The sequence below is a fragment of the Palaemon carinicauda genome, chromosome 21 (genome assembly GCF_036898095.1).
Source record: "Palaemon carinicauda isolate YSFRI2023 chromosome 21, ASM3689809v2, whole genome shotgun sequence".
In the NCBI taxonomy this organism is placed as follows: Eukaryota; Metazoa; Arthropoda; class Malacostraca; order Decapoda; family Palaemonidae; genus Palaemon; species Palaemon carinicauda.
Window position 1 is genome coordinate 86,001,171 of NC_090745.1, and position 13,546 is coordinate 86,014,716.

The window sequence follows — 13,546 nt, forward strand, 5'->3', positions numbered from 1 at the left end:
ATAATTCTCGGCTGCAGCTGCTGCAGATTATTCTCGGCTGCAACTGCTGCTGATGATTCTCAGCTACAGCTGCTGCGGATTATTCTCGGCTACCGCTGCTGCCGATTATTCTCGGGTGCAGCTTTTGCTGATTATTCTCAGCTGCAGCTTTTGCTGATTATTCTCAGCTGCAGATGCTGCTGATTATTCTCAGCTGCAGATGCTGCTGATTATTCTCAGCTGCAGCTTTTGCTGATTATTCTCGGCTACTGATGCTGCTGATTATTTTCAGCTTCAGATGCTGCTGATTATTCTCAGCTGCAACTGCTGTTGTTTATTTTCGGCTGTAGATGCTGCTGATTATTCTTAGCTGTAGCTGCTGCTGATTATTTTCGGCTGTAGATGCTGCTGATTATTCTCAGCTGCAGATGCTGCTGATTATTCTCGGCTTCAGCTGCTGCTGATTATTCTCAGCTGCAGATGCTGCTGATTTTTCTCAGCTGCAGCTTTTGCTGATTATTCTCGGCTGCAGATGCTGCTGATTATTCTCGGCTGCCGATGCTGCTGATTATTCTCGGCTGCAGATGCTGCTGATTATTCTCGGCTGCAGATGCTGCTGATTATTCTCGGCTGCAGATGCTGCTGATTATTCTCAGCTGCAGATGCTGCTGATTATTCTCGGCTGCAGATGCTGCTGATTATTCTCAGCTGCAGATGCTGCTGATTATTCTTAGCTGCAGAGTGTGCCCGAGCGTACCCTCAAGCATGAGAACTCTACCCCAAGATGGTGGAAGACCATGGTACAGAGGCTATAGCACTACCAAAGAATAGAGGACAATGGTTTGATTTTGGAATGTCCTTCTCATAGAAAAGGTGATTACCATAGCTAAAGAGTCTTTACTACCCTTATCAAAAGGAAAGTAGCCACTGAACAATTACAGTGCAATAGTTAACCTCTTGAGTGAAGAAGAATTGTTTTGTAATCTCAGTGTTGTCAAGTGTATGAGGGCAAGGGAAAAATTAGCCATGCCAAGAGAGATGTATCCAGGATAGTACTATCTGGTAAATCAAAGGGCCAAATAACTCTAGCAGTAGTATCTCAATGGGTGGTTGGTTCCCTAGCTAACCTACTACCTCTATATATATCTATATCTATCTATATATATATATGTATATATATATATATATATATATATATATATATATATATATATATATTTATATACATATTTATATATATGTATATGTATATGTACACACACACACACTCACATATATATATATATATATATATATATATATATATATATATATATATATATATATATATATATATATCACCATCATCATATCCTCCTATGCCTATTGATGCAAAGGTCCTCAGTCAGATTTTGCCAGTCGTCTCTATCTTGAGCTTTTAATTCAATACTTCTCCACTCATCATCTCACACTTCACGGTTAATAGTTATCACCCATGTAGGCCTGGGTCGTCCAACTCTTCTACTGCCATGTGGAGCACAGTTAAACATTTTGTAAACCAATCTCTCTTGGGGAGTGCGAAGAGCATGCCCAAACCATCTCTATCTACCACTCAACATGATCTCATCCACATATGGCACTCAAGTAATCTCTCTTACAGTTTCATTTCTAATCATATCCTGCCATTTAACTCCCAAAATTCTTCTGAGGGCTTTGTTCTCATATCTGCTAAATCTATTGGAGATTGTTTCATTGCCATACCACGACTCATGTCCATACAGTAACACAGATCTCACTAAACTGATATAGTCTGATTTTTATATGTAATTTCAGCCGAATTGATTTCCAAATTTTACTTAACCTACATATTGTCTATTTTCCTTTTTTCAATCTTTCACTAAACTCCAATTCTAATGACCCTGTATTGGAGATCATAGTTCCCAAATGCTTAAATGATCCTACCTCATTAATCCTTTCTCCTTCCAATGATATTTCCTCTTCCATTGCGTAGTCCGTTCTCATCCTCTCTGTTTTTTTTTTCTATTTATCTTGAGTCAAGCCTCGTGTAATATTTTATGCATTCTGGTAAGCAGGTTTCGCAAGTCCTGTGGTGTTCTGTTAATAAGGACAACGTCATCAGCATACTCTAGGTCAGCAAATTTCCTGTTACCATTCCAGTTCAATCCTTCACCATCCTCAACTGCTCTATGCATTACAAAATCCATGAGGGGGATAAACAACATAGGTGACAACACACTCCCTTGGAGCACTCCACTATTCACTAGAAATTCATATGATAGGATTCCATTAACATTAGCTTTGCTCAAGAGGTTAACTACTGCACTGTAATTGTTCAGTGGCTACTTTCCTTTTGATAAGGGTAGTAAAGACTCTTTAGCTATGGTAATCACCTTTTCTATGAGAAGGACATTCCAAAATCAGCAGCATCTGCAGCTGAGAATAATCAGCAGCATCTACAGCCGAAAATAATCAGCAGCAGCTACAGCAGCTACAGCTGAGCATAGCAGCTACAGCTGCTCAAATTTACATATTTAAGAGGAATTCCATAATAACGCAGGAGTCACCACCAAATTGGCCGGTGCACACTATCAGTCTTTTTCATAGTCCACAAATGGTATCAAAAGTGGATTTCTATATTCTATGCACTGCTGTACAACATGTCTCAAAATGAAAATTTGATCAATACAATTTCTACCTTTTCGAATTCCTGCTTGTTCATCTCTCAGCTTTTCATTAATCTTTCTTTCTAGTTTCTTTAGAATTGGCATGTTATATATTTTCATGACAACTTATGTAAATCGGATGCCTCTGTAATTATTGCAATCAGTCAGGTCTCCTTTTTTTGCAATTTTCACCAACACTCCTAGCTCCCATTCATCAGGTTTTTCTTCTTCATGCCACATTCCACAGTATAATCTTGTAAGTATTATGGGAATTGATTCATTTTCAGCCAGTATCATCTCAGCACTTGTTGCATCATAACTAGGGGCTTTCCATCTCCTGAATTTTTTAATAATATTTTCGACTTCAAACACAATGAATTTATTTATGAACACATCAAGGTCTTCATCAGCTTCAGGTATATCAATCAAATTATTTTTTTCATATCTCATATTCATGACCACACTAAAGTGTTCCATCCGACGTTGCCTTTCTGCATCTTCTATTGTTATAACAGATCCATCTCTCTTTTTATGAGTTTATAAGCAGCAGGTTGGCTAGGGCACCAGCCACCTGTTGAGACAATATATACTGCTAGAGAGTTATGGGGTCCTTTGACTGGCCAGATAGTTATAAATTGGATCCTTTTCTCTGGTTATGGTTCAATTTCCCATTGCCTACACATAAACCGAAGAGTCTGGCCTATTCTATACAGATTCTCCTCTGGCTTCATACACCTGACAACACTGATATTACCAAACATTTTTTCTTCACCCAAGGGGTTAACTATTGCACTCTAATTATTCAGTGGCTACTTTCCTCTTGGTAAGGGTAGAGGAGATTCTTTAGCTATGGTGAGCAGCTCTTCTAGGAGAAGGAAACTCCAAAACCAAACCATTGTTCTTTAGTCTTGGGTAGTGTCATAGCCTCTGTACCATGGTTTTTTTACTGTCTTGGGTTAGAGTTTTCTGGCTTGTGGGTACACTCGGGCACCTATTCTATCTTATTTCTCTTCCTCTTGTTTTGTTAAAGATTGTATAGTTTATAAAGGAAATATCTATCTTAATGTTATTACTGTTCTTAGATTATTTTATTTTTTCTTCTTTCTTTTCCTCACTGGGCTATTTTTCCTGTTAGGGCCCCTGGGCTTATAGCATCCTGCTTTTCCAACTAGGTTTATAGCTTAGCAAGTAATGATAATAATAATGATATGCTTCTTCTTTTTCTTTGCTCCCATAGAGATTTCATTAATAGTTCTATGATCGATTCTTACCCCCATAGCCACGCTCTGAATTCATAACTTCATCAGCCTCATCTGCTTTCCTGTCTAAATATTCTCTCGTCATTCATAGCTTTTCTTTTGACCTCACTATCGATGCTGGAATACTTAGCATGCTCTATCTCGTAATTTTCTTTAGATCCTGAAAACTCTCAACAATAAATTTCTGTCTTTGTCTCCCAAGTATCATTTGATACCGTTGCCTTTCTCCTTGTAACTGCATGTCCCAAAACTTCACTAACAACTGACTGATATGTTTTTGATATCACACCATTCTTCATTAATTTTTTGCTCTTCGTCTCTCAAAGTCTCTAAGACTTCAAATTGATTCCTAAATTAAATTGCAAATGTTTCTCTGTGTTCATCTTCCAGATGCTTGGTAGTATCAAACTTAGGTATTCTATATCCATTTCTGTTGGGTGCTTTCAGTTTTAATTTCAGTGTGGCAGTGAAGCGCTCGTGATCACTACCAATATCTGCACCTCTCTAGCTTCTTACATTTCTCAGTCCGCCTGCTCATTTATCAATTCTTTGTGCTCTATTTGCTTTTGGTAATTGCCACATGGTGAAGTCCATGTATATTTGTGGATGTCCTTGTGCTGGAAAAGAGAACCTCCAATGACAAGATTGTTTGTTGAACAGAAACTTATGAAATGTGCTTCGTTTTCATTTGCAACTTTGCCAAGACGCTCAGCTCCCAGAACGTTCTCTATACTTAGATTATTCCTTCCAACTTTAGCATTGAAGTCACCAATTAAAATTTTCACATCTCTCTCTGGGATCTCATCTCTTACACTGCAAATCTTCATAGTATTCATCTTTCCTTTCTTTAGGGGAATCGTTTGTTGTTGCAAAGCAAACTATAATAATCATATTGCGCTGCTTTGATTTAAACTTTGCAAGTAACACTACTATTTACAGGTTTCCACTCAGTTAATGCCTTTTATGCTCTGTGTCATCATCATTCCTACTTCTTCTCATCCAATGCCATATGTCCTTCCTGAATAGATATATAAGTTGGCTTGGACTAAGCTTTCCTTGCCAATCCCCTTACAATGTGTATCACTTAGGGCCAAGATATCCAAACTGTATTTCATAAATTCATTCTCCACTTACTGTGACTTCCTATTCTGATTCATGGTTCTAACCTTCCTATTACCAATTTTGAATTATTCTTTAGTATTTATAAACTGGGAGATCTTAGCATTCTGCTATTCCGGGGACCTTGGGCCATTTTGTCATTTTTTGCTTTCCTTAAACTGACTAAATCCAGAGGATTTATTGGCTAAATTCATCAAAGGATTGCCAGTTATTATTATTATTATTATTATTATAATTATTATTATTATTATCATCATTATCATTATTATTATTATTACTTGCTAAGATACAACCTTAGTTGGAAAAGCAAGATGTTATGAGCCCATGAACTCCAACAGGGAAAGTAGTCCAGTGAGGAAAGGAAATAAGGAAATTACAAGTAACCAACAATTAAAATAAAATATTTCAACAACAGCAAGAGCATCAAAACAAATCTTTCCCATATAAACTATAAAAACTTTAAGAAAAATAAGAGGAGGAGAAATAATATAGAAAAGTGTGCCTGAGTAATGCACAGTGGTTATCTAACTAAGGCAAGTGACCCCTGCCGGTCCACACTAATTTCATTAAGATCATCTGCCAGGTGTCAGGAGTAAAAAAGGCCGAAAAGACATCTTGTTCATTGCCTTAAACTCAATCCGTCACCCTGCTGCCAGTGACTTCTTCAAGATTTAGGGGGGCATTTCATTCACACCCAAAGTTCACGTTACTCCTCCAGGTTGCTCATCCGCTTATATAACTGTTGGCTAACATGGCTTACTAAGATATACCGCCCAGCACAGTATATATATATATATATATATATATATATATATATATATATATATATATATATATATATATATATATATATATATATTATATATATATATATATATATATACATATATATATATATATATATATATATATATATGTATATATATATATATATATATATATATATATATATATATATATCTTACGAAGCTGGTCTAGGGTAGAGTAAATAAGTTAATCAAGTATTTTATATATATTTTCATATGTGCATTGAAGAGGTGAATGGCCAGCTCTTAAGATGAGTTCCTCTCATGTAGGTATAAGTTTTCTTATGTAAATTACGTAAGACTTTCGTCGTTAATTTCCTTTTATTTTTCATTCAAGTCAGTATATGTAAATTTACATTATTTTTAATAATTAACTTTTTATTTCAAATATTTCGTTACGAAGTCTTACGTAATCTGTTTAAGTTGGTTATAAGACCAAACGAGATCTGAACAAGACCTTATGTAAATTTTTTTTATATTTTCATGAGGTATTGTGTCATGTTTGTGAGAAAATACGCAATTCTTTTATATGACACGTGCTTTGTTAGGTTCTTGACAGCCCTAGTGTAAGATCTTATCTTTTTTTTTAATTTCAATGACAAAGGGTGGGCAGAACTAGCTGAGAGAGTCTTCTCACAGTTATGTTGGTATGCGTTGGTATGCCTGAAACCAAGGTTCGTCTACCGGAATTATTATCTAGTTGATAACTCTGCCGACACCCTTAGGCCAACACCCCAAGATTCCAGATCTCGGTCCTAGAATCTTCTGGAAGTACCTAAATCTTATATAAGCGCCCCCAGGGATTGGTGGGGCAGAAGAGAAGCAGCCGTCCTGTGAAAGAGCCAAAGTGCCTTCCTGACTCTCTCTCAGTACCCATAGTGTGTCCTCTCCAAAGTTATTCTGTGGCCCAGTATAAAACGTGTGTTGAAACGATACGAAAAACGAGAAAGGTGAATTTTAATTTATTGTGTTGTGGTGATTGTTGTTCTTTTGTAAAGTTTTGTAACTGGCTTTGCACAAGTAAAAACAAGAAGTTACTAAGTTTATCAGTTATTTTATGTCAGTTCTTAAAGAGTTTAAGCATTCGCGTGTAATTATTTCTTTTGTCTTAGTCTAAGATTTATTCAGATTTAATATTTTGAGTCAAGTGAATATATAATTTTCAGTATAATCATTTGTTTTGCCTTACTCTAAGGTTTTATTCAGATTTGATATTTCAAGTCAAATGATTGTACAGTTTTCAGAGTGTAATTATTTCTTTTTGTCTTAGTAAAAGGTTTTATTCAGATTTAATATTTTAAGTCAAGTGATGGTATAATTTTCAGAGCATAACATTTTTGTCTCAATTCAAGTTTTGTTCAGGCTTAATATTTCAAATAATTTGTTTTTTATGTAAATTCTTTTCAAAGTGTTGTAATTTATTTAGAATATATTTATTTTTGTAAAGAGTGTATTATTTCAATCACCAGTGTTTATTTCATACTCTCTCGTATCCTGTTAAGAATCGAAGTAAGAGATGGTTTTAAATAATTCTTAATAGTAATTACCCAGTTTTCTTTTGAGTGTACTTAAGAGACCTTTGAATATTCAGTGTTTTATATATTGCTGTCTAGTGTAACAGATTTAATGTAAAAGCAAACAGGTGCGTTTGGAACTCGAGAAGGTTGTGTAGCTTGTCAGTCGTAATATATGTAATATTATATTTTGGTGCACAGACATAGGCCCATCATAGTATAATATATACTTTGGTGCCCATACCTTGGGATCGAGCGAGTCTGTTTTAAATATTGGTGTTAAGAGGGCCTTGTTTTGATTAAAGGTTTTGAACAATTTAGTGTTTGGTGGATTTTTGTTTTTTTTAGGATAAATTCTTTTTGAAAGGTATTGAATATTTTAAAGTACAAGATGGCACAGTTTAATATCCAAGGGTTTTTTAATAACCCAAATGTTCAGGAATTGTCCGAAGCTAATGTAACTAAAGCTCAGTGGCTCTCTATTTTAATGGCATGTGGTGGCCATGCAGTGAGTGGAATGATTAAAGCCCAAATCAAGTGTCAAACCTTAGAAGCATTAATAAACTCGGGGAAATTGTCGGAACAAGATATTGTAGCAGCTCGTGAACTGTTGGAGGAGGCTGAAGAAGAATTTGTAGTGAAGCAAGGACCAGTTGACTCTCAAGCTGAAGGCATGCAAGCAGAAAGGGTTGTTGAGGCTGAGATTCGACGAATTGCAGTGGAGGAGAATTTGATCAAGTTGAAGATGATGGCAAGAGAGAAGGAAATGGAAGTAAGACGAGAAGAAGAATAGAGAGAAGAAATACGATGTGCGAAGGAAATAGAAGCAAGATAAGGAGAAGAAAAGAGGTAAATAGCAAGACATGTGAGAAGAATGGAAGAAAAAGAAAGAGAACGAGAAGATAAGGAGAGGGAATGGGAAGAAAAAGAGGGAACGAGAAGAAAAGGAGAAAGAAGAGGCAAGAGAGATTGCACGACATACGAGGGAGTTGGAGCTGTTGAACGCCCGTGCAAAATTGGCAATAGACAGACAGAGGCAACCCCTGCTATGCACGGTCCCGTGTTTAATGTGCTGGATGCCCAGGGGTTAAGTCCAAGGTTCACAGAAGAGGCTCCAGACGAGTCTGTGTTATTGCAGAGTGTACTATTTGGGAAAGGACGCAGTGCTTACTTGCCCTTATCTCAGGACCAGAGGAAGGAGTATCAAGAAGTGAAGAGGAACGTGCTGCAAGTGTATCAGATGATCTGTTTGAGGAAGGATGAGAAAATGACTCCTGGATTGTGCTTATGAGGTACGAAGATATTCTAAGAGATGGACAGAGGGTGCTAACATGAGGGAGATGGCTGATTTAGAAGAGTTGATAATACTAGAGCAGTATCTACGAGGAATTCCTGAACATATTCGAACGTACTTGAGAGAGAGAGAGAGGTGAAGAAACTCGATAAAGCCGCTTCGATAAGTGAAGATTATAATATTATCAGTCTTAAACCCTCCTTGGGCATAAAGTTTCAACTGTTGCTCCGACCAAGTGTCCAGTATTCACCGGACCATGGAAACCAGTTCAGTAATAACTACAGGAACAAGTTCAACAGTTACAGTGGAAGTAGCACTGGTACTGTTCCTAAACAGAATGTGATAGTCTCACAGCAACAATCGTCAAATCCTCCTCCTTTAAGTATCATGAAAGACTTGCAGAAGGTTAATAATATAAGTCTGTTTTAAGTGTGGCAAGAGAGGCCATATCAGTAAGGAATGTTGGTCGAACCAACCGAAAGCAGTCGCCCAAGTGATTAAGGATAATTCTACTTCACAGAATGCAAAGACGAAGAAATAACCGGGAAAGATCGAAAAGGAAAATAAACCAGCCAACGTTTACACAACGAACATGACAAACCCAAACAGCTTGGATGCCTTCAAACCATATATTTATGATGGTATGTTCGTAGCAATAGACGCGAGTGAGTGAACCCCGGTCAGGATATTGCGCGACACAGGTTGTAACCATAGTGTGGTGGTACAAAGAGTACACCCATTGGTGAAACAGTCTCTCACAGGAGACTTTGTTATTTTGAAGGGAATAGGAGGTGAAGAGGTTACCCCCGTTTGCTGTTTGAAACTGTCGTGAGGGTTGGTGATAGGTAATTTTGACTTTGCGGTAAAGGATTCATTGTCTGTCGAAGTAGTAGACGTCCTGCTGGGTAACGAGGTTGGTGGAGCGCCGTTTGTATCTTGTCCCATTGTAACGGAGAAACCATTGAAGTATAGTCCTACAACTGAACTCGAGAGGGACTAACCGTATTTGTTTTCTAGTTGTGTGACGACTAGGAGCATGATGAAGAAAGTGGCTGAAAAAGAAGAAAAGGAAATTGAAGGAGCGCTAAACTTGGGGGATTTATTTTCCGAAGAAGAAGAATCTCTTGATGGTACGCAAGAGGAGAACTCCCGAGTAAGCCTGAGCGAAGAGGAACGACAGACGAGTGGACAAGAAGGCAAATAAGAAATGGACCTGCAAGAAATAGAAAACTCAGCATTAGAGGTAGGACAAGTGAGTAGGAAAAGGCTGATAGGATTGCAACGAAAGGATGCAACATTAACAAAGTTATTGTACCGTGTGGTGGACGAGACTGAGGCATGGGAATCTCTGACCTGTTATTATCTTAAGGATGGGTTGCTTATGAGGAGCCATAGACCTGCTGATATCCCAGAGAATGCCGAATGGGGGATATACCGTCAGATAATAATTCCCGCACTGTTGAGAAGACAGGTGGTCGCCGTAGCGCACAAGATAAGGAAGATAACGGAGATTATGAAACACTTTTTCTGGCCTGGCATGCCAATGGACATGAGCCAGTTTTGCATTTCACGTATGTCAGATGGCTGGAAATCCAAACGAGTATGATAAGAAAGCTCCCTTTCACCTGATAGAAGTGCAAGGAGAACCCTTCAGCAAGGTAATGATCGACATTGTAGGACCTTTACCAAGGACGAAAAAAGGTCACGAATATATGCTAACCTTGATATGTCCAGTGACTAGATACCCAGAAGCCATACCCGTCAGGAATATCAGTGCCAAGATAATTGTCTAGAAGTTACTAGACATCTTTTACCAAGTTTGGTATTCCAGAAATCGTTCAAAGTGACCGAGGAACGAATTTCAGGTCAAAATTATTTCAGGACGTACTGAAACTGTTGGATGTGAAACAACAACTATCAAATGCTTGTCATCCGGAGACCCAAGTTGCATTAGAGAGATTTCATCAAACTTTGAAAAGTATGTTAATGAAGTTCTGCAACGAAACTGGGAATGAATGGGACATCGGACTAGAATTGATGTTATTCGATTTACGTATGCTTATCAAGAAAGCATGGGATGTAGCCCGATTGATATGGTATTTGGACGAGAAGTACAAGGACCGATTAAAATGTTAGCAGAAAGATGGAAGGACTGAGGAAATAGATGGAGGAAATGTAAAGGATTTAATGAAAAGGATCGGCGAGATAAGGAAATTTTCTTTAGAGGGAGTGAAAATGAGTCAAGGACAAACGAAGAAAAGGCTTGGTATGAAGAGTACAAACAGACTGGTTGCGGTAGGACATCGGGTATTTGTCTATTTATTGAAAAGGAGATTCCCTTCTGCCAATGAGTTCCAAGGACCATTCCGAATTTGGAGAAGAGCAGTGACCGGATCTATGTTATTGAGATGCAAGAAAAAGGAAAAATCTAAGGAAGACCATATTAACTTCAAAACCAATACTTCAAGCACTGTTTTTACACAAAAAATACCTTATCCAAGTGGACACATTGGATAGTGGGATTGGAGCTGTCTTATTGCAAGAAGATAAGGAAAGAATTCTTTACCCTGTGTGTTTTATGTTGTTGAAGCTGAAGAAGCAGCAACGAGTCTACTCGACAGTAGAAAAGGAATTACTGGCGTTAGTCACAGCGATAAGGAAGGTTGGAATTTACGTGAACCGACCACAGAATGAGGAGATTACAGTGTATTCAAATCATAATCCTTTACCTTTTGTTAATAAGATGAAAAATAATAATCAAAGGTTAAATAGATGGTCATTATGTTTGCAACCGTATTGTATTAATGTAAAGCATATATCAGGTAAAGATAACGTGGTTGCAGATTATTTATCTCGGGCTAAATCGATGGATTCAGTCCCGGAATGATCTTTTTGGGGGGAGCTATCTTACGAAGCTGGTCTAGTGTAGAGTTTATAAGTTAATCAGGTATTTTATTTGTTTTCTTATGTGCATTGAAGAGGTGAATAGCCAACTTTTAAGATGAGTTCCTCTCATGTAGGTATAAGTTTGTTATGTAAATTATGTGAGACTTTCATCGTTAATTTCCTTGTATTTTTCATTCAAGTCAGTATAAGTAAATTTGCGTAATTTTTAAGAATTAACTTATTATTTCACGTATTTTGTTACATAGTCTTACGTAACTGTTTAAGAGTGTTATATGACCTTACGAGATATGAACAAGGGCTTATGTAAATGTTTTTATAATTTTATGAGGTATTGTGTCATGTTTGTGAGAAAATATGCAATTCTTTTATGTGCCACATGCTTTGGAAGGCTCTTGCTAACCCTAGTGTTAGTTCTTATCTTTTTTTTTATTTCGAGGACAAAGGGTGGGCGTAGCTAGCTGAGAGAGTCGTCTCGTGGTTACATTGGTATGCATCCGAGAGTTGCCTAAAACCAAGGTTCGTCTCCCTGAATTTTTATCTAGTTGATAACTCTGCCAACACCCTTAGGCCAAACCCCCAAGCTTCCAAATCGCGGTCCTAGAATTTTCTGCAAGTAGCTAAGTCTTATATAAGCACCCCCAGGGATGCGTTGGGCAGAGGAGAATCAGCCGTCCTGTGAAAGAGCTAAAGTGCCTCCCTCACTCTCTCTTAGTACCTATAGTGTGTCCTCTCCAAAGTGATTCTGTGGCCCAAAGTAAAATGTGTGTTGAAACAATACGAAAGATGAAAAAGGTGATTTTGAATTGATTGTGTTATGGTGATTGTTGGTATCGTGTAAAGTTTTGTAACTGGTCCTGCGCAAGTAAATACTGAAAGTTAGTAAGTTTATCAGTTACTTTATGTAAGTTCTTTAAGAGTTTAAGCATTTGAGTGTAATTATTTTCTTTGTCTTTGTCTAAAGCGGGGTTTACACGGGCGAGCAGCTCGTCGAGCCTGGCTCGACAACCCTGTGTTTGAATTGATGTTCGAGCGTGTAAACGGGCTATTTGGTTGTCGAGCGCGCTCGTCGAGCGGCTCGATGAAAGTCAGGCTCATCTTGACTTTGGTGGGCGGAGCTACATTGTTTGACGAGCGGTGTGAACGTGTGAACGGGTGTCGAGCATCGAACCTCAGTTGTTATTCAAACCTGCTAGAGGAAACATCATCAAAGAAATGCATAATTGCTGCCATTAATGAAAGTAAGAATGAGAAGGAAGTCGTACTTGATTTCATACATGCATATCGAGCTCATCCAGCTTTATGGAAAGTTAAATCAAAAGACTATTCCAATAAAGTAGCCAGAAACAAAGGAATAGCGGTCACTCAGTCTTTCATGTGGAGTTATGGCCTTCCTCATAGTAATGAAAGGGCTGACACGATTCGGTACGTGTCTTCATCCATACGCAAATTATTGCGCCAGTCATCAGGCTCTAATTTTAAAGCAACAAGCAAGTTGGTATATGAAAATTTCTCTCTTTTGATCTTTTTTTTTTCCTTCTTAGTGCCACTGCTAAAGCAATGGCTATCAAATCGTCCTGGTCGAGAGACATGTTGACGTTTTAGCACGAGGCACACTGAGGCTCGATGTACTGTCTGAAAGCTCTTCGAGCCGTTCTACAAGTAGGTTCGACAACCGGGCTCGACGAGCTGCTCGGCCGTGTAAACCCCGCTTAAGATTTATTCAGATTTCATATTTCGAGTCAATTGATTATATAATTTTCAGAGTGTAATTATTTCATTTGTCTTAGTCTAAGGTTTTATACAGATTTAATATTTCAAGTTAAGTGATTGCATAATTTTCAGGGCATAACATTTTTGTCTTAATTCAAGTTTTGTTCAGGCTTAATATTTCAAATGATTTATTTTTTGTATAAATTCTTTTCAAAGTGTTGTAATTTATATAGAATATATTTATTTTTGTAAAGAGTGTATAATTTCCATCACCAGTGTTTATTTCATACTCTCT